At 44.4% G+C, this 26,866-nt stretch overlaps 1 protein-coding gene and 1 long non-coding RNA gene across 2 annotated transcripts in view; one reads left to right on the forward strand and one right to left on the reverse strand.

Moving 5' to 3' along the window:
* LOC108799933 overlaps nt 1–4,461 on the reverse strand; it is a 9,354-nt gene extending 4,893 nt beyond the window's left edge. The window contains exons 1-2 of the long non-coding RNA XR_001942061.1: nt 4,450–4,461; nt 2,726–2,729 (exon numbers count right to left, since the gene is read on the reverse strand). This is a non-coding gene — a long non-coding RNA (uncharacterized LOC108799933). The remainder of the gene's footprint in view (nt 1–2,725; nt 2,730–4,449) is intronic.
* The window catches only part of PTP4A2 (protein tyrosine phosphatase type IVA, member 2), a 54,528-nt gene that overhangs the window by 4,887 nt on the left and 22,775 nt on the right, over nt 1–26,866 (forward strand). The gene's annotated exons all lie outside the window — the stretch shown is intronic.

A 26,866-nucleotide genomic window follows, 5' to 3' on the forward strand; every position in this document is an offset into this window, starting at 1 on the left:
TTCACAGGTTGCCACTGGAGTCCTCTTACACTCCTCCATGATGACATTACGGCGCTGATGGATGTTAAAGACCTTGCGCTCCTCCACCTTCCGTTTGAGGATGCCCCATAGATGCTCAATAGGGTTTAGGTTTGGAGACATGCTTGGCAAATCCATGACCTTTACCTTCAGCTTCTATAGCAAGGCAGTGGTCGTCTTGGAGGTGTGTTTGGGGTCGTTATCATGTTGGAATACTACCCGGCGGCCCAGTCTCCGAAGGGAGGGGATCATGCTCTGCTTCAGTATGTCACAGTACATGTTGGCATTCATGGTTCCCTCAATGAACTGTAGCTCCCCAGTCCTGGCAGCACTCATGCAGCCCCAGACCATGACACTCCCACCACCATGCTTGACTAGGCAAGACACACTTGTCTTTGTACTCCTCACCTGGTTGCCGCCACACACGCTTGACACCATCTGAACCAAATAAGTTTATCTTGGTCTCATTAGATCACAAAACATGGTTCCAGTAATCCATGTCCTTAGTCTGTTTGTCTTCAGCAAACTGTTTGCGGGCTTTCTTGTGCATCATCTTTAGAAGAGGCTTCCTTCTTGGACGACAGCCATTCAGACCAATTTGATGCAGTGTGCGGCGTATGGTCTGAGCACTGACAGGTTGACCCCCCTTCAACCTCCGCAGCAATGCTGACAGCACTCATACGTCCTATTTCCCAAAGACAACCTCTGGATATGACGCTGAGCATGTGCACTCAACTTCTTTGGTCGACCATGGCGAGGCCTGTTCTGAGTGGAACCTGTCCCGTTAAACCGTTGTATGGTCTTGGCCACCGTGCCGCAGCTCAGTTTCAGGGTCTTGGCAATCTTCTTATAGCCTAGGCCATCTTTATGTAGAGCAACAGTTCTTTGCCATGAGGTGCCATGTTGAACTTCCAGTGACCAGTATGAGTGAGAGCAATAACACCAAAATTACCACACCTGCTCCCCATTCACACCTGAGACCTTGTAACCCTAACGAGTCACATGACACTGGGGAGGGAAAAAGTATAATTGGGCCCAATTTGGACATTTTCACTTAGGGGTGTACTCACTTTTGTTGCCAGCGGTTTAGACATTAATGGCTGTGTGCTGTTATTTTGAGGGGACAGCAAATGTGAGGGGCGTACTCACTTGTGTGAGATACTGTATGTAAGGACGTATTCTGTGAATGTCATTCATGTATATGGGCAACTGTACTCACCAACTGTGTATCCTGAATGTATGCTCCTGTGTGCCTATTTATTTTTTTGAGTTTTCTAGTTGTTAATAGAGGTGGCTCCAAACAAAATTCTGCTGGCTCCTGGATTGGACAGATTGGCTCCTGAGTTCCATACTCATTTGTGCACCCTTGCTTTACGTTACTTTTTTTTTTTGTGCCCATACACTGCTCGATTCTCGTACGAGAATCGCGGGAAATCCCGTGATCGTACGAGAATCGAGCAGTGTGAACGAAGACGTGCGACCGTTTCTACTGTACGGTCGCACGTCTTTTGTCTAAGGAGCACGCTAGAAAACAAGCCGAAAATCGTACGATTTTCGGCTGGTTTGAACGGTGCTCGGGAGACAAATGCTGAACGGGCCGGTGTGCGCATGCGCACACTGCCCGTTCAGCATTGCGGTCATCGGAAGCCCGCCCCTCAGGGGGGCGGGCTTGCGATGATTGAAAGTACGATCTGCCTGTCCAAGATGGGCAGATTGTACGTTTTTTTTTTAATCACTTAACAACCATCGCAAGACTAAGGTCTTGCAATGGTTGTACAGTGTATGGCCACCTATAGACGTCCAACAGATCTCACTGGCCACTGATATCACAACATTGTCACCTGCTGTAACTTCGAAGCAAACATTGACTAGTATTGGTCCACACTGCTACAAATTTCAATATTCCATATCTGTATCATTTATTTAATTGAATTGTCTTTCTAGGGCATTTCAGGAGATTTGTTGTAGGGTAAATTCTGTATTAATTTGGATCTAGTTGTTTCTATGCTTTCTTTATTCTAAAGGTCTAGATTTTACCTGCACTTGTTTGCATTGGCAGGGTTCAGGTACTGTGTTTGGGTGTCCTCTTGGTTCATGTGACCAGTAGTCATTGTAGGTGAAGGGAACAGGGGCTTGCTGGGGCAACCTTTTTAAATAGGTTAATACAGGGTTGGACAGATTTTAAATTTAGGAGTCAGTTTGTCTAATCTAGTATTGTACGAGGGCATGGTGCGAAACCAGTAGGCACAAGCCTGCGCAAAGCTGTGACTAACACCGCCCCTTCCCAGCCCAATCAGTTGTGGTAGGGGCATTCCCCACCCCTTTGTGTCGTGTACCTGTGCCAATTGATTGTGGTGGGGTCTGGTGGTAATAGTCACAGTTTTGCATTGGCGTGAGCCAGGGCTGGACAAAGGAGCCAGGTAGCCAATGCTCTTTGAAATTACAGCTGTCACCTCTTTAAAAAAAAAAAAAAGCTGGCTCCTAGCACCTCCAAAAAAAAAAATCTTGATGGCTCCTGGATTAGACAAACTGAGTGGACAAATTCCATATTCATTTGTCCACTCTTTGGTTTGGGTGAAGCCCTCTGCACATCACTAGTCCAATCCAGGAGCCAGCTGGATTTTATTTTAGGAGCCAGCTCAACTGATAACTAGAGAAAACCTCAAAAGTTGGGCACCAGCTGTAATTTGTAAAGAGCATTGGCAACCTGGCTCCTGCGATCTGTCCAGCTCTGGGTTAGTATCCGTGTACTTGAATTGGACTAATGGTGGCATCTTGTCTGGTGCAGGTATTGCACAACTTTCCAGCAGGCTGAGTTGTGGCATGCAGGTGTTGTGTGAATTTTTCCTGACTCCCTTAAGGTGGCCATACACTTTACAACCCTCGCAAGACTTTTGTCTTGCGAGGGTTGTAAAGTAATTTAAAAAATGTACGATCTGCCCATTTTGGACAGGCAGATCGTACTTGCGTTCATCGCAAGCCCGACCCCCTGTGGGGCGGGCTTCCGATGACTGCAATGCTGAACGGGCAGTGTGCGACGGAAGATGTGCGATCGTACAGTAGAAACGGTGTCACGCCTTCCATACACTTTGCGATTATTGTACGATCGCGGGAAATCCCGCTATGGACTATGTTCACACCATGAGCTGACCATATCCGGAGCAGATCTGCAAACACAGTGCAGGGTGATTTTTGCCGCTTTCCGATGTGTTTTTTTTTTTTAAGCTAAAATTGGCTTTCAGGTGCAGTCCAGTACATTTGCATGCGTTTGGTTTTTTCATGCATCCAGTGCATTCCAGACCACAGAAAATGAGACCAGCAGTAATTTTTTTTTTAGTCTGGACCAGAACGGACTGCGCTGGTGTGAACAGAGCCCAGAAATACCATAGGGCTACATTGGGATGCTTTTTTGGTCCGGCAACAAACTTTTCTTGTCTGGACATGGTGTGAACCTAACCAAGTCAGTGTTGTGTGTATTTGTTCCTGTGGGGCCTACACTGTCATTATCTTCTGCCTGCACACCTAATTAACTCTGTTTGTGACAGGCAAGTCTCCAATACATAGAACAGCACTGCCTTATTTCTAACCCGAAGTCAGAATGATCTCTGACCAAGAACTTCCATCTTATGTGATCAGTGACTGAAGATTAATTCGGATGGAATTTACTGGCTGCTGTGGTGAAGTTTTCTAAAATCTATCCAGTTAAGCAACATGCCAGTAGATGCAATTACAGCTTTCTATGACTGCAGCTCCCTCCCACCCCAGGAAGCTAGGTTAAGGTTTGCCCTACTTTAGGTGATTCAGGTTGTCTCTGAGAACATGCTGACCTTCTGCATTGATTAAAAGTGACAGTCAGTGTCTTCCCTGTTACCATTTAAATTCAATATCCCGGAGATGACTTTGAGTGCTTGGTGTCCCTGATCCTGACATCTTGTTATATAGAGGCTGAAAGAAAACAGGAGCCGTCAGTAATTCCTGCGTAAGGAAAGGAACATGGACATAAACTTTGTACTCGCTGATGGCAATGTTGAAGCAAGATCCATTTATTTCTTGATTGACTCATTTCGCTTCTGAGAATGACTGACCTTGTTACTTTTATATACAGAAGTTTCTAGCCCCTGTTTATATGTGTGCGGGGACGTCAGCATGTGTGCATCTATTCACATTGTTGTGCGTAGCATATAGGGTGACCCATTCATTTTAATGGACTGTCAGATACACGACAACATTCAGACCCAATCATAGGAGTGCTATGGTAAAATAGTGGATGGCATTGCCACTACAGAAGTCCCAATCTACGATATCACCAGCACACCATGTTCAGACGACAAGACAGGACACTCAATTGTCAATAACACGAAGCCACATTTCGAGGCTGCTATGGACCTCTACCTCCGGCAGAAGGTACTGTTCGTGGCCTCAAAACGTCACTTCCTGTTGGAGACAATAAAGTGTCTTGTTTTCTCATCTGAACCTGGTATGCTAATGATACCTTATATTGGTAATTGCACCTTTTTTTGAAAACGTGCCACTCCAAAACACGTGGTGGGGAATTTATCAAAACTGGAGCAGACAGAGGAAGGGGGATTTATCAAAATATTAGAGCCCATTCACACCAGGGCGGTTGCAGCGCTGAAACGCCATTAAAAATGCCCAAAACCGCACAGCTCAGTGCGGTTCCATTGAAAGCTGTATGGAAACCGCACTGATCAGCGAGGCAAAAATAGTGCAGGCAGCAGTTTGGGCGGAGGGTGGTTCAAATCGCGCTGATCCGTGCGGTCGCTTGCACAGTTCCCATAGCAATGCATGGGATCCTTCATGTCCTTCATGCAGGCAACCAATCGGCTTCTATCCTTCATTTTCAAAGCCTAACTGAAAATAGAAGCTGATTGGTTAATATGCACAGTTGCTCCAAGTTTTCATAAATTTCCCCCATGTTACCATGTGTTTTGGCTCAATTGTACACGGGTAAAAGCACAGGGTGCAGTCGGGCATGTTGGAATGCCATTGACAATGAATAGCACCACAGCACGTTTTACAGAGTGGTGCCTTCTGGTGTGCTACGGCAACGTACGTGAAATCAGGCATTCTCATGCATGTTGCTGTAGTCCACAGATGTGATCAGGGGCTAGTTTAGCATATTTGTCTGCATTAAGCTGGCCATACACTTTACAAAAATTGTGCAATGATTCTAAGGTAATTAAAAGCTCGTACGTTCTGCCCATCTTGGACAGGCAGATCGTGCTTGTGATCATCGCAAGTCCGCCCCGTTGAGGGGAGGGCTTCCGATGACTGCAATGCTGAGCGGGCAGTGTGCGCTCGCGGCATTTGTCTCCCGAGAACGCCACTAACCCCCCGAAAATCATACGATTCTTTGCGGGTTTTCAAGCCTGCTCGTACAGTAGAAACGGTCGCACGCCTTCCATACACCTGCCGATTATCGTACGATCGCGGGATGGGCACCTTTTAAGCTGGTCATACACTTTTACAACCATTGCATGACTTTCGTTGTGCGATGGTTGTAAGGTCTTTTAAGATTTCATAAGACCTGCCCATCATGGGCAGGCAGCGTGCTAGGAAGACGAAAGTTGTGCGACCGTACAGTAGATGCGGTCACACCCTGCCCATACACCTGCCGGTTATCCTACGATCGCGGGATCACCCACGATTATCGTACGATAATCGGCAGGTGTATGGGCACCTTAAGACTGGGAGAATTTGGTTGATTTTAGGAAGATTTTTGGCGTGGTGTATAGGCGTTCTCAAAGCACGCTGCATTTTCAAGATGGCGTTCAGGTCCGCAGCAAACCAGTATTTGTACTGACAAGGTTTGTATTGCATTTGCTGTCTTGCATTTGCTGTCTATCAGATTACGTCAATGACCTGTGCGACATTTCTTGTTTTGGGGAGCTTAAGTGATGTAAATGTGATTAACAGCGGACTCTGATCCAGAGCGCTGGAACTCAGCCTTACTTAACCTTACTATATCACATGGGCAGGACAGATTACAGAGCCTGATCGCAGTTAACACAATGCGCAGGAAACACTTTTTTGTTGTAGCTTACATTATCAGTGTGAAATTTAGTGTTATTGTAACATGCTTCGGAAATGCTGCTTCCGTTTGGGGCAAGTCATTCCTGCTCACAGCTATAGGGAAGTGATATTCTTGCTTTGTGGGAAAAAAAAAAGATGCAAGTTTTAAGTGTGTTTATTTGAAAAGGAGAGTGTGTGCAAATGTCAGCACGGTGGTTTCGTTAAGGGATTTGTGTAACTCTGCTTATTTGTACACTTATGGTTTTTTATTATGCCATTATGTTAGAAAAGAGCTACTGTTTTTTAAATACTTTGAAAGAGATTTTTTTTAAACCATTCTAGCTATCTAATGAAACCCTGCCAAAAGATTATTATTACTATTATTAGGGATGCACCAATACCGGTATTTTGGTACCGAGTACCAATACTTTTTTTTCAGTACTCGGCGATATCAATTACCGAGTACCAGAAGTCCCTTTCAGGAAGCCTGATTAGCCGGGCAGTGTGTAAAGACTCGCCACCCGGCTTCCCGATTAACAAGAAAGTCTGTCCCCTCTCACCTCCGCATGTCCAGCCTGTCACCCCCGCGGCCTCTCCAGCCAGGAGCGGCCTTCCTCCGGTACCCAGCCAGGGCCGTCTTGCTGGCCAATTATGGAAGCTGGGCGCTGTGTAATGACGCGGCGCCCTGCTTTCTGATTGGCCGGGAACGGGAAGTCGGCTCCATGCTCTCTCATCACAAGTGACGAGAGAGCATGGCGCCGCTTTCCGGCCAATCAGGAAATCGGGCAACGTGTAATGACTTGCTGCCCGGCTTCCTGACATAGGAAGTATCGGGCTAGGCATCGGAGCATTTGGGCGAGTACGAGTACTCGCCCAAATACTCGGTATCGATACTAGTATCGGTGCATTTATGATTATTATGATTATTATGATTATTATTATTAACCAGTTGACATCCGCGGTGTTAAACCCCCTTCCCATCCAGGCCATTTTTCAGTATTCAGCGCTGCGGTACTTTAACTGACATTTATTCCGTCATGCAGCGCTGTACTGAAATGAATTTTATACCCTTTTTTGGGGACAGATAGAGCTTTCTTTTGGTGGTATTTATTCACCACTGGGGGTTTTATTTTTTTACTATATTAAGGAAAAATTACCGAAATTTAAAAAAAAAAACAGTTTCCCCTATATTAAATGATAAAACATTTATTATTACCCAATTTTTTGGTAAAATATAAAAGATGGGGTCACGTCGGGTAAAAAGACACTAAACATGTCAAGCCTTAAAATTGCGTGCGCGCGCGAAACCTCAAAAAACGATAATACCCAAAATTGGCCCTAGGCGACGCTTTAAAAGCTGTTACCGCTCATCAGTTTAGTGTTATCAGTGATTGATGGCCCTAAAATGATTGCTCTCACTGCGACGTTCGCGGCGATATGTAACATGTGTAGCGCAATTGTAATTTTTGCGCGCTGGGGCACCGGACGCGTATTTACGTTTATAGGCGCGTAAACGTGGGGGTGGGGGAGTTAAACATTTTGGGGGGGTTTTTTTCCCCTTTTTTTATATGTGGCTTTTATTTTATTTTATTTTTTTATGTGTTACTTTTCTTTTTTTTTATTTATATTTTTTTTTGCACTTATTGTTATTGCTATTATATAGGGGGATAACAATCCCCTATATAATAGCAAAGGCACACTGACAGGTCCTCTTTATGGAGATATTGTGTGTGCCGCGAACGAGCACATATAGGCGATCGGCGGGCTATGGACCCGCTGATCGCCTATATGTGAAACACCCGGTACCGGGTGTTTGCATTGGACGGGTCTTTTCTGCCCGTGCGTGCCCGCTAAAATTGCCGTCTGGAGACGGCAACCCGCAGATGCTGCAGTGCCGTCCGTCCGTTTTTTTTACTACGGGCGGACGGCAAGAGGTTAAAGTGTGACCAACCTAAAAATATATATTTAACGATTAACACACGGGCCCGGTGTACTGATATCACTATGACATCATCCTTCCAGAGACAAGCATTGCTGATCAATGGCCATCCCTGCTCTGTTAAAAGAGATAGGCAAATGCCACATGGTAAGTCAGTAATGAGGAAAACGATCAGCTGTGGAGAGCCTGCATGCAATACTGGTGACTAGACCTTGGCCCTCTGCATGCCATGTTTGGGTACAACATAATACAGTTCAGGATTGTTTTAAGGTGCCCATACACCTGACAATTATCGTACGATATTCATGGGGGATCCCGCGATCGTACGATAATCTGCAGGTGTATGGGCAGCGTGAAACCGCATTTACTGTATGGTCGCACGACTTTTTTGTCTTCCGCGCACGCTAGAAAATCCACCGAAAAGCGTCCGATTTTCCGTGGGTTGGTGGCGCGATCGCAAGATGAAAGCCGCATGGGCCAGTGTGTGCAAGCGCACACTGCCCGCTCAGCATTGCAATAATCGTCAAGCCTTCCCCTCAGCGGGGAGGGTTTGCCATGATCGCAAGTACAATTTACCTGTCCATGATGGGCAGGTCGTACGAAATTTTAATCACCTTACAACCATCGCACAACGAAAGTTGATTGTGAGGTGTATGGGCAGCTTTACCCTAAAGGGAATCTGTCATTTTGACCATAGAAGGCAAAGTGACAAATTCTCTTAAAATCTGTTCTTTTACTGTCAAGCAGGTTGGGGGAATAGAGGTGACCTGTGTTGCTTTAACCACTTGATGACCGCGGTACTAAACCCCCTTCCTGGCCAGGCCATTTTTCAGTATTCAGCGCTGCAGTACTTTGACATGTATTCCGTCTTGCAACGCTGTACTGAAACAAATGTTATAAAAAATGTTGGGGACACATAGAGCTTTCTTTTGGTAGTATTTAATCAAATTCAATCAAAATTTTATTTTTTACTATATTAAGGAACATGTTGGGAAACAATTATTACCCAATTTTTTGGTCAAATATAAAAGATGGGGTCACGTCGGGTAAATAGACACCAAACATGTCCAGCCTTAACGAACGACACGTTATACAAGCGATCCGCCGTCTCCATAGCTGGTGGATCGCTTGTATGTAAACAGGCATTGCTGCCGGTTTTTAACTCCTTCATGACTGAGGCCTTTTTTAATTTTTTGCACCCATGTTATATTTCACATTGTAGGCCTGATAATTACTTAAAACCCCCAAACATTATATATTTTTTGAAAGCCAAGACCCTATAGAATAAAATGTTTGCAGTTGCGCAACTTATCAAACCCTAAATTTGTAGTGAAAAAAGTACTTAAATGCCCCAAAACACAATAAAATACCGATTTTAAAAATAAATAAATATAAAAGATGAGGTTACAACGAGTAAATAGATACCCAACATGCCCAGGTTAAAAATTGCGTGCGTCCATGGAATGGCGACAAACATCATTATTTTTTGATCTATTTAATTTTAAAAACCTGTTTTTTTTTTGTTTTTTTTTTATTATTTTTTTTAACTTTGATTGCTATCACATAGGGGGGCTTACAAGCCCCCCCCATGTGATAGCAGATGGGTGGTGACAGGTACTCCTTTAAGGTAATGCTGGGGGTTTACACTTTACACTAGAAATAAGCTATTGAAGTGCAGATCGCGGCTGCCGCTTCACGGGACTCTAGAGTCGCCAAAATCGCTTTTATTGTAAAGCCGACAGTAGGCTTTACAAGTTTAAACAGACTCGCCGCCGGGAGTCTGTTTAAACATCCCCGATGCTGGCGACGTACACTGTACGTCGTCAGTCACGAAGGCGTTAAATTTAGGCCGTTTCGCGCTCGCGCGGGGCCAACAGGCAGATGGCCACTCCGATCCAGGAAGCTGGGCGCTGACATCTACAACCGCCGGCCGTGAGGCGGTTAAAGTGACCCTGTCAGTCACTTAATGAATGTATTAGATGTTTCTTATAATAGAGCTGCTATTTGCCTCTAGGTTGGCTCAAATTTCCTACTTCTCCATTTCTGCAAAGAATTCAGTATTCGACAATTAAGCTGGCCATACACCTATAGATTACTTGCTGATTTTCTATGGTCAGATGGGAAAAGGGCAACAGATTCCATCCTCTGGCCCCACGGGCCTCGGTTCTATTACCAACCCTACATCACTACAGGACTCAACAGTGATATAGGGGTTGAAGGATGGAGCCAGAGTACCCTACAGGGGGCACAGGCATCCCAAACTTCTGGAGTATCCAGAGCAGAAGATTTTGACAGAGGCTGTTTTGAAAGGTGAAGGACACTCAGACTGCCAGACTATTTTAATTTTGAAACAAATAAATGCCTGACAGGGTCACTTTATTTGAAAAAGAGGAAAGTCAATTCAGGTGAACAGGGTAGCTGTTTCAAAGCGTAAACAATAATAATTTAAAAGGAAATGTTTGTGCTCCTAGCTGCAAGAATTCAGCTTTAAAGTGATTTCAATGTTTCCATTTTTCAAATAGCTGAGAACAAAGCGGACTGTTATGAAATGCATACTTTACTGGATTCTTTTTATTATTCTTGTATCTAGCTGTGATTGGATGTTCTTTGTGCGCCTCTCTAAATCATTTTAGCTGATAATCTGTTGTAGTGTCTCACTTCTCATTTTGTTACTAAATGCTACATGTTCAAGTTCTCACTGCAAGTCTCATGTAATCAATGTCGGGGTAAATCACCTTTTTAAAATGCTAATAATTTCATCATTCTGCAAATTTTCCATCAGCGGTTGTTGCTGCGGCTATCATTAGGGCTGTAAAGCTTAATGCTTTCAAAATGTTCTTCTCCCGAGACAGAGTTTAACATGCAAAAACAATTAACTCAGCTCTACTTATTGAGCTTCTACTTACTAATATGATTTTACAGTGCACACTTAATAAACTGGCCCTGCCTGTTACCGTGCTGTGCTATATTATTTTTAACAGAGTACATTGACAAGGAAATGCAGGGACATATAAACAATTTTATTTACAACTTCTTTCTTTATCTTCTGGACTAAAAAAAACGTGTGACTTCTCCTTTTTAATTCTGTGTGGCTCCATACAGACTTTCAAGTAGAGAGTGACAGTCTGTAAGCAAACAGCTACTGCTATGTTCTTCAGAAAATATAAAATCCTCTGTGACACCTGTGTACACTGTGGTAAATGTTTATATGTAAAATAAAGATTTTTATGAAAGTAGTAGACAATATCAAACATCAGTTAAAAAAAGAAACAACCTCAAAATATAAGCAATACCTTTTTTTTCTCTTTGAACTAAGCAGCAGTAGCTAGTGGTTTGTATCTGCGGAAATTATGTGAAGTTAAAGTCTACAGAGTTAGGCAGCCCATACCCATTAGAGCAGGGGTAGGCAAACTCCAGCCTTCCAGCTTTGTCCAAATATATAAATCCCATTAGGAATGGCAAGACTTTGACAGCCACAGACATGATTCCCAGAGACAGTGCATGATGGGCTTTCTGGTTTCACCAAAGCTGGAGGGCTGCAGTTTGGCTCCCCCTGCAGTAGAAGGTGGCTAGCCAAGTGCACATGACGTGACTACCCTTTTATGTAGAGTGATCAGCCTGTGTATAAGTAAAAGCAGAGAAGGATGCGAGTGGTGTTGCTGGAGCTGCTTCCCTACAGAAGGAACTATGGTGTTTGGGTTAACTTGCACTGTTTATCCCCTTCATGACCCATGATGGGATAATCATGAAGGGGTTAAACAGACTCCCGGCGGCTAAAAGCTAAAAAAACTGTTCAGATTTGTGGAGCCGGTGGCAGCCTTTACAGTAGAAGCGATTCTGGTGGCTCAGCTACCGCCAGATCGCTTCTACGATCCGGTAAATTGGCTGACACCCCCGGCGTGTTTCCCGTGCTCCACTGCCCCTCCTACAGGCCCAGGACCGGCATCTCTGGTGTCGATGGGAAGCTGGGGAGGAGAGCGTTGAACGTCCGTTCACCATCTCCTCCCCGTTCTATGGCACTGGGAGTAACGGGTATTGCATCACTTCCGCTCCCTGAGCTGTCATTGCTGGGCTCCTGAAAGCCAGCAATAAGCTATTGAAGTGCGATCTGCACTTCAATAGCTTATTTAGAGTGTAAAGGTGATACTGGGGGTCTTTTGGACCCCAGTATTACCTTATAAAGAGGACCTGTCACCGCCAATATGCTATCACATGTAGGGTTTTTAAGCCCCCCTAGGTGATGGCAATTAAGGTTTAAAAATTACACGCGTCGGCTGCGCCTACGTACGATAACAATGATTGCGCTACACATGTTTGGTATCGTCGCACACGCCTGTGTGAAAGTGAGAGCAATCATTCTAGGGCCATTATTTACATGAATCTATAAACTGATGACCTGTAGGGGCTCTTAAAGCGTTGTGTATGGACTCTTTGGGGTACTGAATTCTGTTGCAGTTTCACAGATGCACGATTTTTAATCCAGGCATGTTGGATATCTATTTACTCGTTGTAAACTCATCTTTTATATTTTCCAGAAAAAATGTTTTGGGGCACTAAATTTAACCCAAGTGCATTTTTCACAAAATGTTTGGGTTTGATAAGTTGCGCTAATGTCGTGCAACATAAAGAATTTGCAGCTGCCACCATTTTATTCTACAGGGTCTTGGCCTTCAGAAAATATATAATGTTTGGGGGTTTTAAGTAATTTTCAGGACTAAAATGTGGATTATAACATGTAAACAAAAAATGAAAAAAAGGCCTTTGTCCTTTAAGGGTCACGGGAGGACATATACTTGCGCCCTCCCGTGACCCAAAGCTCAGTATACCGCAAGGTACAGCTTGCGGTATACTGAGACCGCCGCAGCCGGGGGTGGATCCCGACATTACTGTCGAGATCCACCCAGCTGCGTGAGTGACAGCTGGCTCTGCCTATGTAGAGGCAGAGCCAGCTGGGCCCGCCCCCTCCCCCGTCAGTTCCGCCAGTCAGCGCTGTAGGATCGGACAGGGGAGGGGGGAATCCCTGCAGGGAGCCGTGAGTATGTCACGGCTCTCTGCAGGGACATGATCGAGAAGGGGAGCGAGCGACGGTATGCGTTCGCTCACTTCCCGATCTATTGAGCTGACGTGCGACAGTTTCATTGTCTCACGTCGGCTCGAACTAATGAGGATGAGTGAAAATCACTCACCTCATAGTTCTCCTCTCTCTGGGTACCTTTTTGACCCGTTCACATTGAGCGATTTATCGTGCGGTAATTCCCGCGATATCGTGGCAAATTACTGCGCGATATCGCGCCCCAATGCAATCCAACTGGGCAAAGGGTCCTGCTGTCGCGGGTCGTGTGTCGCTACAGCAGGACCCTTTTTTGAGCGGATTTAGCCGCGATTCAAGCTTGCTCAATGCAAGCTTGAACGCGACATCGCGCGACAAATGCGCGATTTGCATATCGCGCAGTGGGAACGGGGCCTTTTAGAGTTTGTATAGTATTTTATATACCTTGTAAAACCTTGAGTGGAAATGTTCTCCTCAAGCCATAGTTCCAGTGTCTCCTTTTTTCCTTGGTTGACCAGAAACCATACGCTTCAGAATTTTTAGAATTTGCAGTGAGGCTCTAATGTACAATCTTTAGGGAAAGAAAAGATATTTTGTTAGTGATGTGTAAATCTGCAGCAGGCAACATACCTGTGAACAACCCAAGAAAGCCTTATATCCTTTATTGCCATTGACACTTTTTCTAGTTTCTTTACACGTTGAGGAGCAAACTCCAGCTCTTGTGTTCATGGCATAAGCTGATCTCTCATAAGCACTCTTAAAATTTCCTAGCAAGCTAACCTTTTCCATGGCTAAAGAAAAGTGCTTTAAATCTGTATTCTCTATGGACGTGTCTTGGATGGTGGCTCGTTTAGAGTTACTGGGAGAAGTTTCATTTTTAGCTGATATTTAGGGGTCATGGAGCAGGACATGGGGACAAATTGCAGGATGTATCCTGTGTGCAGCAGGGAGGTGAAAAATGCCTGCCACACACTTTGCAAGCCCCTCTCCCTCTTGAAGTCCTTTTACTAAGTGCTTCTCAGGTTTCTCTCCCTTCCCTCTTGCCCCTTTTTTGAAGCAGCTGAATGTCCTTGTTTGTTTGGCAGGCAAACCTTTGCACATTTACGTTGGCAGGCCTCTGAACATAATGTAACCCATTTCATATGACTCTTGTGGATATGTAAGTAAACGGGGCAGAGGGGTCAACGGAGAAAAAAAGCACCTCTGTTTCCAAAATCCTATTGTCCGAATGTCTCCTATTACCGGATGTCATTTGTAAGAGAGACGATTTGCTTAGTTTATAGCAATGTTCTATGGCCGGTCCCTGTGTTTTTGTTGTATTGCATGATTCTGGCATGCTTGCTCTGCTATGTGTCTGGTTGTTGTATGTGACCGTTCCTGTAAGTGGGTGCACATAGCTAACATTGTACTGCCCATCTAAGCGCATATTATTGTTGTCTTATCAGAGCAGGGATTGCATGGTCTTTGGTTTGTCTGGAGAGATACCTGAATATATGGAGGATAGGAAGTTTCTCATTGTCCACGTAGTCTGTAGCTGACATGTTATGGCGAAACCTCTGTTATGAAGAAGCCTCGGATGTATTTTGAAGCTGGAACTCATTTAAAGCTAATGAATTAGAGTTCACTCTGATTATGTGATGTTCAGTGTATCCGTGCTATGGCTTTGGTTTCTCAGTCTTACAACACCCACGCCTTCTCTGATTAAATACTTAGCATAGAGCTTTTAGGAGGAGGTAGGTACTCATTCAAGGTTAATTCCAGTTAACACTGAAATGTACTTTTGGTAAGCTAAAGGATTTCTCTGACTGGCTGCAAGGTTTTGTTTTCTTTTCCTTTTGCTGCCCATCTAATATATACCATGGAAAATGCATGCAAGCACCTTAATAGCCTGGCTGCTTGGTGCATTACATCTAAAACTAGCAATTCTCTAGTACTTCAGCTAACCTATTCAAGTTTGTATGAAAGCTTTGATTGCCATGCTGTCACTGAGCCTGAGCCTAATCTTAAAGTGACATTCGGATAAAAATGTTTTCCCTCCCCCCAATGTTAATGTAAGCACTTGACTTACCTTAAATTATGTCTCTTAATCTGAACTTCTTTCCTGTCCTTTTCAGCCTTCTCTCCAGCGCTGCTGCGGGTCTTCGATAGTGTTGGGCTCGGGCGTGTTCGCAGCTCCACGTGCCGAGCCTGCCAGGAAGCTCGCAGTGCCAATCACAGGCACTGAGACATATCCCGATCTCTGCAGCTGCGGACCGGAGCTGCGATCACGCCCGAGCCCATCACTAGTCTCCGATCCAGTGCTGACTCCTCTGTCCTCCTAATGTCCCACGGTGTCTGCATGCGGGTGCACGCCATCCATAGACTTACCTTGTGTCTCTCCTAGTCTCCCGGCCGAAAATCTGAACTGCGCATGCGCCCGCCCCAAGATTTTTCAGATTTTCGGACGGGAGGTTAGGTGAATGAGTCTAGCAGCTGCATTCATGATAGACTGAAGGGGGATCCAAGAACTTTATTAACAAAACACAAGAACACGTTGCCGTCCCTTCCTAGATTACCTTGTTATCTTTAGCAATGCTCATGTGACTGCCTCTTTTTTTATAGCCCAGGTCCTTAATAAGAAATGATTCATTAGGAGAGCTAACCTTCTAGCACACCTTTTCTGCAGTTGTTCAGTAAGTGTACATGGCTAGGTTGCCATCAAGTGTAGAAACAGACAGCCATTCCTGGAAAACAAGCAGCGAGACCTTTCTAAAAGCTAGTGAGGTGATGGAAATCTTCTCCGAAGTGTTTATTAGCTGACATACGTGATACAAAACATTGACTGACGCAGACTGTGAGGGTGACACCCTCTTCCTGAAAGCTCAGTTACCAGAAGTTCTGTTCTTTCTACAGCAAGGCGACCTGCTTTGTATGTGTGTTGTACATTGCTGTGGTAAAGAAGAGCAAATGTACCTCATTTTATCAGAAGTGCATTTGACCCTCAGCTGTGCATTGACTTAACTTGGTCACTGCATTAAAAATTAATGTCCTTCCTGAAAAGCATCTGTGAGTAAGCAGCCCAGAATAGGTTTTCAGTTCATACTTTTATGAGTGTTCTAAAATCCTCACCATAGAAACTATGCTTTCCTTGGTTTGCATGGGTAATAGCTGATGGCTTGAAACAAACCATGTAATTGTTAGATGTATTTATATATATATGTTAGAGGCAGGGCCGGCAGGAGAAATCATGGGGCCCCTAACCCAACCAAGGCCCGTATGCGCAGTTTCGCAATACTCTGTGTTGTGGTGGAAAACAAAAGTAGCACATGCACTATTTTTATTGCGGTACCGTACGGCAGTGCATTGCAGTTCAGGTGCCATTCAAATACATGGCAACGCAACACACCTGCCGTACTGTAACCCACAATAGCGTGCTTTACTCGCATGGAACTGTGCAATTAATGCAACGCATAGGTGTGACTGGGCTTTGAAACCTTGTCAGGCAAGAGCGGGGGCCACTGGAAATATGACGGACAGAGCTCCCACTTAGAGTGTGCGGCTTCCTCCTTCTGCCTGCATTTGTTGCCGGCTGCCACATCTCCACACTACGCAGTGCTTAAGAGTCCTCACACTGTCCACAACCTGCGCACCCCAATGTCGGAGCTCCCCTACCCGCTATATTACTGAGACCGGCAGCTGCACAGGCTCACTAAGGTGATTGCTTATTTGTGCAGGCCCACCTAACTCGCTGCCTGAGCCTCCCGTGACAGCCTACCTCACTGGTGCATCTCTAGCACCAGTAAGGTAGGCAGCAAGTTAGGTGGACCTGGAGTTATTCTTTTAACACACCTCCTGTCCTACGGTGATAACACTCACTGTACTGTATGGAAGTGCAGTGTTACGGACCCTGGTTGCTCTTCTTTTTTTTATTTTTTTTATTTGCATTACAAACTATTCCTCCTCTCCTTATCTCCATCCAGGAAAGTTTTTTTTTTTTTGTTTTTCTTTAGCTCTGCTTGTTCTAATGTACAGTTGGTGATGAAAAGTAAAACCTAAAATAAATTAAAAATAATAAGGTTAATAAAGTAAGAAATTAAAAATGGAAATAATAAAAATTAAAAACATTTCTGTCCGGAATATTTCTTAACCCTTGTAGCGTGGCTACCCCCGCACTGCAAGGGTTGTGCTTGTTTGTGTCTAGGTGCTAAAAAAAAAAAAGTTGTACTCACCCGATCCTCAGACCTAGCTTGCTCTTAGACCGGGCTTTGGAGCCTCTCTCCCACTCCTCTGCAGTGGGGTGAGGTCCTGTAAATCATTATGTTCTATACACAGTGCTTAGATGTGAAGACGCTGAGGAACATTCCAATGCTGCAGCGTAGGAAAGAGGCTTAACCCTTTCGCTGCCAAGGACGTATGGCATACGGACCTACAAAAGTGCTTCCAGCTGGCCAGGTCAGTATGCCATACGGACCTGGCATTTACAGTTCTAACAGAATAGCAGGCAAACCTGCTCAGCAGTTCAGGTAAGTATTTAAATTTTTATTTTTTTAGCACCTAGACAAAAACAAGCACTGCACCCTTAGAGTGCTGGGGTTGCCCCACTGCAAGGGTTAATAACACTTTTGCCTGGAGTTCTTCTTTAAATACGCAAGTGAGGATAAGGATGGCAACCCTGGTGTTCCTGACCTCACCCAAACGCCAGCCATAGCAGGTAGCATATTTGAATGCAGACGCATTCTGTTTACAGGGATTCCCTTCGTACAATAACAAGAAGTGAAGGCTGAATTTAATGTCACCTTGGAGTATGGTACAGGGGGCAATTTGGAATTGGAAAGTCCTAGCTTTCATGATTTTGTGTTTTATGCTTGTAAAAAAAATAATGTTTTGGCTTCAGGTTCTGTCTTTGACTCTTTAGTAATATAGAACTGTCTGCCAAGTACATGTTGTACTGCTCATGTTAACAATGGAAAGGTTGTCACACCTTGTTAAAACCAGTGACATTTGAAAAGTGCATCAACCATATTTTCAGTAATATTGCTAGCGTGGGTAAAATATAGTATTATAAATGTAGCAATGCTTTCTTGTAAGCAACACTCCCGATTTTATTAGGCTTCCGGTCTTCCCTGAACCCCATATACGCAGAACTCCAGCTTTAATAGACTTCTGGTCTTCCCTGAACCCCATATAAGCAGAACTTCAGCTTTAATAGACTTCAGGTCTTCCCTGAACCCCATATAAGCAGAACTCCAGCTTAAATAGGCTTCAGGTCTTCCCTGAACCCCATATAAGCAGAACTCCAGCTTAAATAGGCTTCAGGTCTTCCCTGAACCCCATATAAGCAGAACTCCAGCTTTAATAGACTTCCGGTCTTCCCTGAACCCCATATAAGCAGAACTCCAGCTTTAATAGACTTCGGCATTCCCTGAACCCCATATAAGCAGAACTCCAGCTTTAATAGACTTCCGGTCTTCCCTGAACCCCATATAAGCAGAACTCCAGCTTTAATAGACTTCCGGCATTCCCTGAACCCCATATAAGCAGAACTCCAGCTTTAATAGACTTCTGGTCTTCCCTGAACCCCATATAAGCAGAACTCCAGCTTTAATAGACCTACTGTCCTCTAGAGCTGCAGCTAACGATTATTTTCAAAATCGATTAGTTAGACGATTATTTAAAAAAATGGCTCCAGTGGTGGACTACTAGTTTGTGTTGAGATTGTAGTCCATCACAGGAGCAAGCTTGGAGCAGTGGACGTAAAAAAGAAAAAAAAAGTGTGGTGTGCAATATAGTGAAATGAAAAGTGTAAAATTATACAGCAATGAATGCAGAATGGCAACAGCTATAGAGGACTACAAATCCCAGCAACCCCATATAAGCAGAACTCCAGCTTTAATAGACTTCCGGTCTTCCCTGAAACCCATATGCGCAGAACTCCAGCTTTAATAGACTTCCGGTCTTCCCTGAAACCCATATAAGCAGAACTCCAGCTTTAATAGACTTCCTGTCCTCCCTGAAGCCCCCCTTGCATTTTTTTTTCCCCAAGGGTCTTTTGGACAATCTGGTGACATTGTGGATTTTTCATCTACTTCTCTGGTGGTGCGTGGTACTTGCACCCAAACGGAGCAACACTTAAGTAATAACATGTCAGTGCTGTTCAATGTAGCAGAACTATGAGTCCAGGCAAGCATGATGATTCACCCCCTGGGGGCGGGTCCATGACAGCCAACACCATTCATTCCCTTTCCTGTGAATGCAGGCTAACAACCTGAAAGAGGAGTGTCATCTGGTGGAGGAGCAGATCTTCCATGAAGGACGGCACTAGATTGAAGGGTAAGAATTGCAGCAAAACCTGCCTTTTTATTTTACCAAATACTCAGCTGCTTATTTTTTACTTTAATAACTGGAATTGTGCTTAAACTCTTTTACTCTTGTAAGCTTAGGTGGTAGCCTGGCTCATCTGAATTTTTTAGGGGGTTATTCACTAAAGAGCTGAAGGATCCAGCTGTAGCTTCGGCTAATTCTTCGGCCGCCGGAGCCCTTTGATTCAGTCAACCGAAGGGCTACTGTGCAGGCTATTCACAATAACCCGTACAGCAGCCGAAGGCGGCCGAGCCGAAAGCATATGCTTCAGCTCCGCCCAGTTGTAATGACTATTCACTCACTGCTGTTCGGCCCCTATGAGAATAGGGGCGAGCGGCAGCTAGCGAGCTGCCGGAGCTTTGACTCAGCCGATCCAAATGTTGGATTGGCTGAGTCGAAGCACTTCTGCACTTCGGCTCAGCCAAACATGTAGAGCATGTTCAGCTGATCGAAGGCAGCCGGGGTACGGCTAAAATCAGCTGTACTGAGCTGGAGTGAATAGCCGAACGTCGTTATGGTTAGCCTACACACCAATTTGGCTGCCCAAAGTAATCCTTTGTTGTGTGGCCTATACAAACTGTGGAATCTGTGGCTTCTCTTTATAATTCATTACATATAATAATAAAGAACAAAAAGTGACCCTTTCCACTGTTAGGTGGCATCAAGACCCGCTGTGTCTTTATTACAACACAACGCAAACCGTTTTTGGGCTATCACATCTTTACTTGGTGAAGTGGTAAAAGATTCTAAATTTTTATTGAACTGAAGTAGTGATGAGAATGGGGTTGGTTCAGACCCAGTTTGCCCCCTCTTCCTGACCCAATCAGTTCACAGGTCGGATCTAACTATGAGGATGAATGGAAATCACCTCATAGATCTCCTTTAATGTAACCCAAATATAATTGACAAATATATAATGGTCTAATATCTTTCTCATTTCTCATTCAAGGAGTCATGACCTGCTACTTTTAGGGCTCTCAATTATTAAAGTACCTGCCAGTAAACATCAGGAACATTGTTTCTATTCAGAAATGTTTGGCCACACTGGTTTATCTGCATTCTTAACATTGCCTTCCTTCTATCGTTATCTGGCAGGGTCCAAGGCTAGTTTTTATTCTTCTAAGCATGAGGGTCATAGATTGATGTTGACCTGTAAACAAGTCTGGTTTTCCAGCCTGAGTATCATGGATCCACATAATGCACTTTGTTATAAATCACATTTCTTTCTCGTTCATTAAAGGAGAACTATGGGCTACATCTTTATTGGCATTTTTAGTTTCCTTATGATACGGGAGTACATTTTGCAGTGTACTCTTGTGGTCAAAAATCCACCATAAAGTCACATTTTACCATAATATACTGTGGGTAGAGATAAGTTTCTTCTGAGAAGCGATCCCGACAATATCGTTGGGATTCTTCCCACTCTTCTTTCCTCCCATTGAGTGACGGAGGCTTGTAGGAGCCATTGTGCATTCATGAATAGCCGCACAGACGCAGCAGTTCTGTCCTGGTAGCTCCGCCTCGGTCCTCGCTTCCCCTCCACACTACTGTCACGGAACCTTACACACCGTGAATAACACAGGCACAGCAGCTCCGTCCCTGCTTCCCCTCCATGCCGCTGTCTCAGGACAATACACATTGAGAATAACAGAAAGGAAATCTGCAGCAGCACTTCAGTAACCAATCTTACCTTGTCCAGCATGAAGTGCTGCTGCAGATCCCCTTTGTGTTTATTCCCGATGTGTTATGTGTATGTCCCGAGACAGCAGTGTGGAGAGGAGATGGAGGAAAAAACTGATGTACATTGATGTCACAACAGTGACATCTGTTCTGTATTGCTCCGATCAGCAGGAGATCTGTGCACGGGTACCCTGCTGATCAGAATGAACACCACCCATGTGGAAGAGGCCTAAGAGCCCTTGTGGAAATATGAATTTTTGGGTTTAGAGCAGTCTCAATATACTGTATATTTAAATCTGTTGCATTATTTTGAATATTCATTATAGCTGATTACATTTTGAAGGTCTTCATTTTTTTTTTTTTTTTTTACGACCTGAAGCATAAAGCATGGTTGAGACCAATAGCACAATGTTACAAATTATTCTCGGTGGAGTGGGAGGATAACTATGGGGTTAGGGCTTTTCCCCATAGTTCTCCTAAGGATCACGGGAGAACACAAACTAGCGTTCTCCTGTGACCCAAAGCTCAGTATACCGCTAGCTACAGCCTGCAGTATACTGAGACGCCGCAGCCGGGACGAATCCCGACAATACTGTCTGGATCCAGCCAGCTGTGCCCGCACCCTCCCCCGTCCGTTTCGCCAGTCAGCGATGGACGATCGGATGGGGGAGGGGGGAATCCCTGCAGGGATCCGTGAGTGACAGTCACGGCTCTCTGCAGGGATAGATGGAGAAGTGAGCGAGCGACGTTATGTGTTCGCTCACTTCCCGATCTACTAGGAAGTGCCGACCGCGCGCGGGGGGGATGTGTGTGCACCGCGATCGGCGGGCTATGGACCCGCTGATCGCCTATATGTGAAACACCCGGTAACGGGTGTGTGCAGCGGTCGGGTCTTTTCTGCCCGTGCGTGCCCGCTAGGGGGCGCGCGCGAGCAGAAAAAAATTGCCGTCTGGAGACGGCAACCCGCAGATGTAGCAGTGCCGTCCGTCCGTTTTTTTACTACGGGCGGAGGGCAAGAGGTTAATGGTGCACAGTTTCCAACTTCAGAGGAGCCCTTGAACCTCATGTTCCATGTTCACGACTGTTATGAAAAATGATCTCAAGCTCCTGACAGTATCTGCATTTTGTAAACCTTTCAAACTCTCAGCTGTTCCTGTCTGTAAAGACAAGTCAGCCTGTCAGCAAAATGCTTCTTGTTTTCGGAGCACTAGGAGGCAAGCGTAGTACAGCAGGAGTTGGGGGTGTTAGTTTTGCATACCCATTTTTGGCCCTTTCCTACGCACTTGGAATTCTTGGCCTCACTTTGCTCACATGTCAGGGATAAAGTTTCACATGAGGAAACCTGATTATTCAGGTAGAAGCTGCCTTAACTGAAGAATGACTGTGCCTCTTCTGTTTGCAATGGGACAGGCAGTTTTACTTCCTGTTTTTACTGGAGAGTCGTCACTGTGCCTCACATGCATTGCTGCAAAGGTAATACATCCAGATAAAGCTTGCCAGTAAGATTAACAGGAATTTAAAGCCATAAATCTCTCAGCAGTGCTGAACATATCCTGATTTACCACTGTGTAACCCTAAAGGTTGCTGTAGATATAGGAAACCAGGAAAAACTTTAAAACGTTGAAGTTGAGATTGGTTATCCAACTTATTTTTTTCCCCTCTAAATGCATTCTGTGATGCTACTTTTGACCTATTCTTTACACCAGTGGTTCTCAGCCTGTGTAACCACAAGACCTACATTTGTCCGTGGTCATTAAGTCGCACTGCAATGGAAAGCATGGCATTAGGGTACCGCGCATTCTGGTGCGTGCATACGAACTGTAGGTGGGAGGTCTGTTTTGGGGTACCATTCAAATGAATGGCAATGCAACACTCCTCCCACACCAGAATTTGCGTGGTACAACTTAACGCACTCTACTAGTGTAAACGGGCCCTTAAAAACACTGACCTACATACACATACACAGACACAATCTCACAAACATTCACACTTTTTTTTTTTTTTTTTAGGTCCACACAGTCTCCCTACCTTATGAGAACTGGAGTGCATTCTCAGCCTGTGGTCCATTGTGGGCTGCTGTGCTGTGAGGGAGCTCTAGCTATATTTGCATTGCTTGTACAGCTCCCTTGCGTGCCCTGTAGAGGTGTCGGGAGCCAGAATGTGACATCACTCCGGTGCAGGCACCTCTACAGGACACACAAAGGAGCTGTAAGAAATGCACGTATAGATGGAGCTCCCTCACGGGCATAGCCCCGTCCCATCCTACCTCAAGCTGACACTCTGCGCCGAGCAGCATATTTTGAATGGCTGCTTGGCGTGAGAACTGACAGTGCTGCTCTAGAGGGAGGCAGAGGAGCCTCTCACCTAAAAAAAGTGGAAGGCATGCGGAGACCCACTGAACACGGGGCCGCGACCCACTTTTGGGTCATGACCCACCAGTTGAGAACCAAGGCGTAGAGTCTACATAGAAATACTTTCTAGAGCTGCAACAGTTAATCGATTAAGTCGATTAAAATCGACGATTGAAAACGTTGGCAACGTTTTCGATCGTCGATTCGTCGGCTATCGATTGCTTAGCCTGTTCGGGGCTCCGCACGCGGCCTGAGTATCCCTATTCTTAAACATGTGCACTATAACATTTAAAGATTCAGGGTGATTGTTAGAGCCTTGGAAGTCATTATAATCTTTGCCTTTTACATCATGAAACCGGGGAAACTTTTATAGGCTCACATAGTGTACCTCGTTTTGTCAGTAGGCACCCCAGACTGATCCTTCCATAAAGTGTACTAATTATTAAAGAGGGACTTCAACATTCTTTTAAAATGCCAACAAAGACACCTTTACAAATGTTTAGTAATGGCAACCTACAAACTGATACTTCTAGATAATTGCTTTTTATTCTTTTACATACCCTATTTCTCTTTTCTTCCCCATTCGTCTCATGGTGGCCACTTTCATTAACAGCAGATGAATCCATCTCCCTTTACTTTCCGGAACTCTGCCTCCTGGACTGTTGACAGTGCACATCATCTCATCATCACATCATCTTTGCAGTTTACAGATGTAGCCTTCCCAGGATGCATCTGTGAAGCCGGCGCTATATCACCAATGCCTCACTTAACCAGGAAGTGGACAGTAATTATAAGTAAAAGCAAAATATGTTTAATGAATGTAAGAGGATTTTCATATCAGCATGTGGAGCTGCATACTGATGTGATTTTTGGTGAAAAGGGGTAAACGTCCACTTTAAGTGTCATAACCCATAACAACCAAACAGAATCCGACTTGTATTGGTCTGGTACATACAATTTGGAGTCCTTCCTCTTCTTTTTTTGTTGTTGAGTAAGGCGAGGGTGACCAAATTAATTTTGAATTCAGGAGCCAGTCTGTCCAGTCCAGGAGCCTTGGCTCCCGGGATTTGTCCAGCCCTGGAGTAAAGTTGTTGCATAATACATACCATTGCACTTTATACATGGTGTTTACAACTAATATTTGCACCAGTAGCAATATAGATGGGTAGTGTAATCATTTATTGTCCTCTGATGGGGTAGGGTCTGTATGTGTGGTGCCTTATTTTCAAGTTGCAGAGAAGCCTTTCAACATCCTGTTCATGATCTCTGCATTTTTGCTATGTGTTTAACCATAATTTCCATCTTCCTCATTCATTGCACTTACACATATTATATACCGTTTTTTAAAGGACAAATGGGCTTTAATTTGATGTAACATTCTTATTGTTTTAAATGGAAAAATACAAAACTAAATTTTTAAAATGTAAAAAAAACAAACATTTTTTTTTCAGTTTTGGCAATAATGTATACATAATTAGTGCAGCTAACAAGGAGTGAAATACAGTTTTAGTTTGTAACAATTTTAGCACTATATTTTCTTAATTTTACAAAAGCCCTGTTTTTATTTTAAAAAACACAAATAAAAAAACTAGGGGGCACTAAGGGGTTATTTTTGTATTTACAGGGGCTTTGATACTTTATCTCTGAGGAGAATACAGTATTCTCCTCACTGATACTTTGTATCAGTTTGTAACACACTCGCAGCTGTACAACACAGTGATCTGCTGCCGGTGTTCTATTGAAAGCTCCAACTTGTCGAAAGCTCCAACTACCTCACTGCCGGGTACTTGCAAATTGTAAATTTCGACAAGGCGGCGTTAGACTGCAAAACACAAAGACTGACGGCAGTGCGTTCTGTACAGCTGCATTTTAACAATATTCAGCAGGTGGCAAACTCTACGAGTATTCTGAAAACGCTATGCGCATTGTAACTGTATAGAGCTCCAGTCTTTCTGAGTACCGGAAGTGAGGTAGTTGGAGATCTCGATGAGTTGGAGCTTTCGATCGAACACCGGCTCTGTGGCTGTCACGGCTCTATGATCACATCGATTATTTATCACTATGATCATAGTGATTTGACCACCTAATCTCTTGTTGAAGGTCTGCCTCAGATCCCGAGGGACCCAGCAACAGCAGCAATGGACCAGCGCTCATTGTACCAAATGACTGAAAATAAACAATAAAGGTGATCAGCGCCAGTAAGTGTAATGTGGAAATAAGAGCTACCAAGCACTAAGAATATAACTAAATATCTGGAAAATGTGAAAACAATATTGTGCCGAGATAATAATCATACATATCTAATACATTGAAACATATATAAATGAGTCACATATATGAGTCTTCAAACAAATGAGGCATAGAAAATACACAAAGACAAAAAGGCAATATAGACAAAAAAAAAAAGTCCCAAGGAAAAAACAAAAGCAAACAATGGTGATTGTGCAAAAAAATTCCTCAGATGATTTGCAGCCAATGTGCATATAACTCTCACGTAAGGATAATCACACAATGCAGGCAGACCTTCACCTCCAGCAAGTGAGTGATGACATGAAGTGAGTGCTCACCTGGGGAGGTAGACCTGCAGAGCTAGGTCAAATGCGCTTTTTGCCTTCTTAATGGGGAGGGAAGCCCATGCACAGAAAAGGCGATAAGGTCTCCTCAGATCACAGGTACCAGTATAAATCCAGGTGGAAAGAGAAAAAGGACAAGGACATAGTGCGTAACGTCCAATAAAATGCAATTTATTAAATAAAAAATGCGTACCGTATATACTTGAGTATAAGCCGTCCCCAATATAAGCCGAGGTACCTAATTTTACCACAAAAAACTGGGAAAAAGTATTGACTCGAATATAAGCCGAGGGTGGGAAATGAGGCAGCTACTGGTAAATGTACAAAACTGCAGGGGTGTGGAATTCGTATTGCCCGATGCCCGGGACATGTAGTTCCGGGCAAGTAATTTTTTCACTGTTTTAGCCCTGCTACGGGCAAGTAGCAGGGCTGGTTGGACTTTTTTAAACGAGCGGCGCTGCGAGCGGGGGCGTGGATCGCCGAGAGAAGGGCCGGAGCGGAGGGTACGGTTGAAAACACTACCTTGTAACACTAACATGTACCTTTTTTTTCAGCGATTGCCACCCAGATGTAACCCCATACATGCAGAGGCTACTGCACACGATCACACGTCCTGGGAATCCGCAGGTCTGCACCCACCCTAAAGGATAAATTCACTTTCCCAAGTAATTTGGGAAAACGGAATTACCTGCACAAATCTCCCTCCCACTATACTTACCTTTCGACGAACGGTCCTTCCCCCTCCACCAGTACGGGTGTACTATCTGTACCTGTTCTATGTATTCTGAATTTCGCTCGCAATTTGCAAGCACTGGCTGGTCAACGCGGTCACCTGACCATGAGAAGCGCTTCTTAGCACTGCTAAATACGGTTTTGGTTAAAA

This window comes from Nanorana parkeri, unplaced genomic scaffold (genome assembly GCF_000935625.1).
Source record: "Nanorana parkeri isolate BGI_ZX_2015 unplaced genomic scaffold, ASM93562v1 scaffold1857, whole genome shotgun sequence".
In the NCBI taxonomy this organism is placed as follows: domain Eukaryota; kingdom Metazoa; phylum Chordata; class Amphibia; order Anura; family Dicroglossidae; genus Nanorana; species Nanorana parkeri.